Consider the following 6306-nt stretch of genomic DNA (forward strand, 5'->3'; position numbering starts at 1 on the left):
CCACCAAGCCTGGCTAAACCCTAAGAGTCTCAGAGTAAGACACACATACACACAGGGGCCCAAGGGTCTCCTGAGGAAGAGGGGAGCAGAGCGGGGAAAGCCTCACTTCTGGAGATCTGGTACATAGTAGATGCTCCATCAATACATGTTGGAACAGTGAAGGAGCGACCCAGTTCCATTCTAGTCCGTGAGCTCTGGCTCTCATGGGATTGAATCCCATACTTTCCCTTGTTCTCAGGTGCCATGATGAATGGGAAGGAGGAGAGTGTAGCTTTGCACTTTCAAGAGGGAGAGACTCCGCCTCCGCGTGAGCATCGTAAATCAGAACAGTCCTAAGAGATGGTTTTCCCCCACCTCCTTCTGCAGGCTGGAGCCACCCCCAGAGATGGCACAGAAGGCTCCAGTTCCCCCTATACCACTGGGTCCCGTTTATTGCTCTGTGGGAGGCAGGCGCGGGAGCTGGGCCCAGAAGGATGAGCAGGTTTTCAACAGGCAGCAATGCGTGAAAGCTGCTGGGCCTTGAGGAGCGGAAGGGCAGGGGGCTTTGCAGGAGCCGAGGCGGCCCCCCAGGGCTCTTTGGGAAGTGCTGAGTTGTCTGGTTGGGCTGCAAAGAAAGTTCCAAAGGAGGCAGGGACGAAGCCCAAGCATAATTAATTCACCATTGTGCTCCATAGGGGGTCTACACGCACATTAAGTCTCTTCAGGTTTGACTCTCTGCGATCTATGGACTTTAGCCCACCAGGCTCCTCTGTCCATGGGATTCTTCAAGCAAGAGTACTGGAGTGGGTTGCCATGACCTCCTCTAGGGGATCTTCTCCACCCAGAGACTGAACCTGCTTCTCTTATGTCTCCTGCATTTTCAGGCAGGTTCTTTACCACTAGTGTCACCCGGGAAGCCCAGGGGACCTACAGCTAATGCCAAATGTTGTTGAGTCAACGAAGGAACTGCTCACTTAATCTGGTCGTCCAAACAGAATCCATGAAGAAGTTGAGTCCAAGTCCAGGGGAGTCTGGTTCTCTCCTGACCCTTCCCTGATATGACTCCATCTCAAATTCACTAAGCCTGGCCTGACACTTCCCTCATCCTCACTTGTTTTCATTTCCCTACCTGTGGAATGGGGAGGGGACATCTGAAGTTGCAGGTTGTTGAACCACAAGGAACCAGGTCCCCCTGGGTAAACTCTGTCCAGCCCCACCGGGTGGATGAAGTTCTGGCACCAGCTGAGACTGCCCTCTTGTGCACGGTTATGGAAGCGCATACAGCAGACAACTGCCTCCCACTTCCATTTTCAACTCCAATAAGGAACACTTAGTGAGATCCCTTTTGGAGGAAGAGATGAAACCACAACCCTGCCCTCAAAGAGCGGGTAGTTCACAAACTCAGGTGACCAACGGCGGACCAGGATAGGATGAGCACAGTGGGAGGTCTCCTGCTGATAAGCAGCATCCTGAGAGACACATTTGGCTGGGCAGGAAAGATGGTTAGACTTCCCTCTCTGGCAATATAGGAGACGGTATGTGCTGAAAAGTTCTCCTGAAACCAAACACACACAAAAGCTGGACTAAAATATTATAAAGCAGGAGTTCCCAGCCTCTGGGCAACCTCCTGTCAGATCAGTGGCAGCCTTGGATTAGAAATAAAATGCATTAAAAAAATGCAATATGCTCAGAGTATCCTGAAACCATTCCCTCTGCCTGGTCAATGAAAAAATTGTCTTCTACGAAAACAGTCCCTGGTGCCAAAAAGGTTTAGTGATGCGTGCATGCATGCATGCTCAGTCGTATCCGACTCTGGGATCCCATGGACTGTAGCCCGCCAGGCTCCTCTGTTCATGGGGTTTCCCAAGCAAGAATACTAGAGTAGGTTGCCATATCCTCCTCCAGGGATCTTCCAGACCCAGGGATCAAACTCTCATCCCCTGCATTGCAGGTGGACGCTTTACTGCTGAGCCACTGGGAAGAAAAGAGTTTGGGGGATCACTGTATAAAGCATCTTTAGAAAAGTCTAGCAGAGGTGGCACGAAATTAAGGTTAATTGTTGGAGTTCAGAAGTGACAAAAAGCACAAATCCAAAGAGATTGCTGAGAGCAGAAGCAGAGGTTACCTGAGGTACCTGCTGATCCCAAGAGGCCAAGAACTTCAGTTTGAAGGGACAAAACCTAGAGCTTGAGCAAAGAGTAAAAGAGAATCAGGAACCTCCCGTTCAAAGCAGAACAGTGAACAACACCCACAGTGGATGACCCTGGAGAGAAAAACCTTGAAAGGGAGCTGGTACAGAATTTGCTCAGCTCAGCCTTGACTCTGAGTGAGAGAAAAAGGAACATCAACCCTGAATTTAAAAACAACAGGAGAATTTAAAGAAAGTAGATAGTTGCTCCCTAGGTACTTGGGAGAAACAAATGGGAAAATACTCTCTGGAGTAACTCAGCTTAAACTCAGGCCTCAAAGAATCCCCATAGAAAACGTTCACAGGAACAGAAGTACATACGCAAAAAAAAAAAAAAAAAAACCATAAAATTCAAAACACAAGGGTATTGATCAAGATTCTTTAGAGAAACAGAACGAGTAGAATATGATTTATTATAAGGATTGCCTCATATGATTTTGGAAGCTAAGAAGTCCCAAGATCTCAGTTGGCAACTGGAGATTCAGGAGAGCTGGTGATGAACATCTAGTCTAAGTCTGCAGACCTGAGAACCAACAGAGCTGTTGGTGTAAGGTCCAGTCTGAGTCCAAGTCCAAAGGCAGGATGAGATCAGTGTCCCAGCTCAAAGAAAGGCAGAGAGAGACACACTCTCTTACTTGGCCCTTCTCTTCCATTCAGACTTTAAGTGGCTTGGATGAGGCTCCCACTCATGGGGGACAGCAACATGCTTCACTCACTCCACTGATGCAAATGTGAATCTCATCCAGAAACACCCTCACAGACACACCCAGAATAATTTTTAACCAAATATCTGGACATATGGCCCAGTCCAGCAGACACATAAAACTAACCATCACAAGGCATTTTAAGTGAGAATTACACATAGCAATAAATAATAGACTTAAACTTTCAAAAGCTTTGGATATTGGAATTACGGTATACATAATATAAAATAAAGATGTTTCATATGCTTAAAGAAATAAAAGTTAGTAATCAATGGTATAGATGAGGAATGAGACTATTTTATTTTTGTTGTTGTTGTTGTTTTTTTAACTTTCCACCTCTGCTTTATTGCTAAGCACTTTAGATAGACAGGGACCCCACCTTACCACCAGGCCTCTGGACTGATACAGTCAGGGTCTCTGGCCATGTCACTGATGGTCTTGTAGGGAGAAATAGATCTGGAGGTTTGGACTTTCCCAACAGAACTAGGGGAGAAGGGGCAGAAACTTGCAGAATGCTTCAGACCAAGATGGAGCTCAGGCTGAGGCTGGACCCAGGGCTAGGCTGGTGTGTAGGTCTGGGCCACTCAGTGCCCAGTTCCTCCCCAGACAGTGCCACATGGAACCTGTGAGAAGGAACATTTCAACCTCACACTTTATCCTGAAAAGCATAATGAGACTATTTCAAATGACTAGGGAGATTTACAAAACAACTAAAATAATACCTCTATATTGGATAAATATGATCTTCAGAACTAGTAATCCAAAGGACAGATTAAACATCAGAATAAGATAGCTCCAGAGAGTACTCATGAGCTGGATATATATCTGAAGAACTTATTAAAAACACAGCACAGAAAGACAAACAATGGAAAATATGAAACAGAGGTTAAGAGATATAGAAGATGGAACAAGGGCTTGAATAGGTCTAAGCGGAAAATTTTCAGAATTCATGAAAGACACAGTCCTCAGATCCTGGAAGCTCCCTAACCCATGAATGATAAATAAAAAGAAATCTACAACAAACACCTATGGTAGCAAAACAGCTAATCACTGGAGAGAAGATGATCTATAAAGCAGTCAGCTAACCTCTTAATATCAATAATTGAAGCCAGAGGACAGATGTTCTTTTAGAATTATGGACAAGGAAAATAATCTTGGAAGGAAAGAATAAGATTCAAGTAGGAATTGTGATCAAAGGAATACGTGAACATGGACATAAATTAAATAAGCATCAATGATATAAAATAATTGTAAGAATGTCTAATTTGTTGGATTAGCAAAAAAACAAGATAAAAAAGAAGCAGGAAATAATAACAAAGGAATCAGTAAGGAGCAATCAGAGTTTAAAAAGGCCTGTCATTTGCAAGAGCACAAAAATTTTGACTGGCTTTTAACTTTGTTAAAGTAAATGTGCATGCTAAATTAGTGGAACGATTAGTGGGGAAAGCCTTATATAAAACCAAGAAAGGAAAGAAAAAGAAGTCAAATAAGAAAGGCAGGACACACAGGATGGGTAGGTTTTAGCAGACAGAAACAGGTGTAGGGCGCTCCTGGCAGAAGGCACAGTGTAAGAAGAGGCAGGACCAGATGGCGGGAGCATCACTGGGAACTGATATGATACACCAGATACGCCTGTGTTCTGTGTACACAAAATTCCAGGAAGCTGGAAGGTACACAAGCTCGGGGCCCAAAGCCAAGTGCTCATTTTTATAACTCTGGGAGCCAGGACTTTTTTAAATTAATCGTTTCCTTTTTAAAAAAATATATTTTTAATTGAAGGATAATTGCTTTATAATATTGGTTTGATTGAAGTGCAGTTGCCTTACAATGTTGTGTTAGTTTCTCCTGTATGGCAGAACGAATACAGCTCTATGTTTACATATATAGTGAAGTCGCTCAGTCGTGTCCGACTCTTTGCGACCCCATGGACTGTAGCCTACCAGGCTCCTCTGTCAATGGGATTTTCCAGGCAATAGTCCTGGAGTGGATTGCCATTTCCTTCTCTAGGGGATCTGCCCAACCCACGGATCGAACCCAGGTCTCCCGCATTGTAGACAGACGCTTTACCGTCTGAGCCTCCAGGGAAGTATACCTCCCCCCCTTTTTTGAATTTCCTTCTCATTTAGGTCACCACTGAGCACTGAGTAGAGTTCCCTGTGCTATACAATAGGTTCTCAGTGGGCTTCCTTGGTGGCTCAAATGGTAAAGAATTCACCTACAATGCAGGAGACCCGGGTTCAACCCCTGGGTCAGGAAGATCCCCTGGAGAAAGGAACGGCTACCCACTCCAGTATTCTTGCCTGGAGAAATTCATGGACAGAAGAGCCTGACGGGCTACAGTCACACTCTTTGGTGTCACAAAGAGTCAGACACAACTGAGCAACTAACATTATCTATTTTATACATAATATCAATAGTGTATTATATATGTCAATCCCAATCTCCCATTCACCCCACTTCCCCCGTTTCCCTCTTGATATCCATATGTTTGATATCTATGTCTGTGTCTCTATTTCTGCTTTGCAAATAAGATCATCTATACCGTTTTTGTAGATTCCACATATATGCATTATTATATGATATTTGCTTTTCTAACTTACTTCACTCAATAGGACGGTCTTTAGGTTCATCCACGTCTCCACAAATGACCCAATTTCATTCCTTTTTATGGCTGAGTAATATTTCACTGTATATACATACCATACCTTCTCTACCCATTCCTCTGGGGGACATTTGGGTTGCTTCCACGTCTTTCTTCAAGCCAGAACACCAATTTGCAAGAACACCTCACGTTTCTGCATCCTGTGGACAGTCCAGACATTTTTCACCCAGACTGCATCTCTCTCTTGACCTTGGCCCAGCAGAGAGGAACAAGCCACGTTATTGAGGGAAATCTGACTCTGACTGGAAGGAAGGGAGGCCTTGGGGCTGCACCCCCTGCCAAGTGGCATAGGGGAAAGTTCAATGCCTGCTCATTCTTAGTGAGCACTTCCTAGTGTACTAAACACTTGACATGGGATTCCCTCCTCAATTCTCACAACAACTCAACTAAATAGGTACCATCCTTAACACATCCTTGAAGACAAGGAAACTGAAGTTAAAGAAGTGGTTTGCTCAAGTTCCCACAGTTAAGAAGTAGTAGGGTTAGGCTCTGAACTCAGGTCTGTCTGACCCCAAACCCTGAGCTCTAACCACATGCAACTCAGCCTCGCTGGGGGTGGGAGTGGGGAGGCAGAAGTTGCCAGAGGGGGTTACAATTTTAATTAGGTAGTATCTTAGCCTACCCCTCTCCCAAATAGAGCTTTGCCTGCAGGTAGGTTATTTGGGAGTGGGATCTCAGGGAGCAGAGAAAGGGACAAAAAGCAGTGAAACAGGAAAAGAAGGAAAGTCAGTAAAAGGACGCGCTGTTGAGTTGGTCCCACTGTGTCCCACTGG

The sequence above is a fragment of the Bos grunniens genome, chromosome 29 (assembly GCF_055505025.1).
Source record: "Bos grunniens cultivar Pamir isolate PY7600 chromosome 29, Bosgru_T2T1.0, whole genome shotgun sequence".
NCBI lineage: Eukaryota > Metazoa > Chordata > Mammalia > Artiodactyla > Bovidae > Bos > Bos grunniens.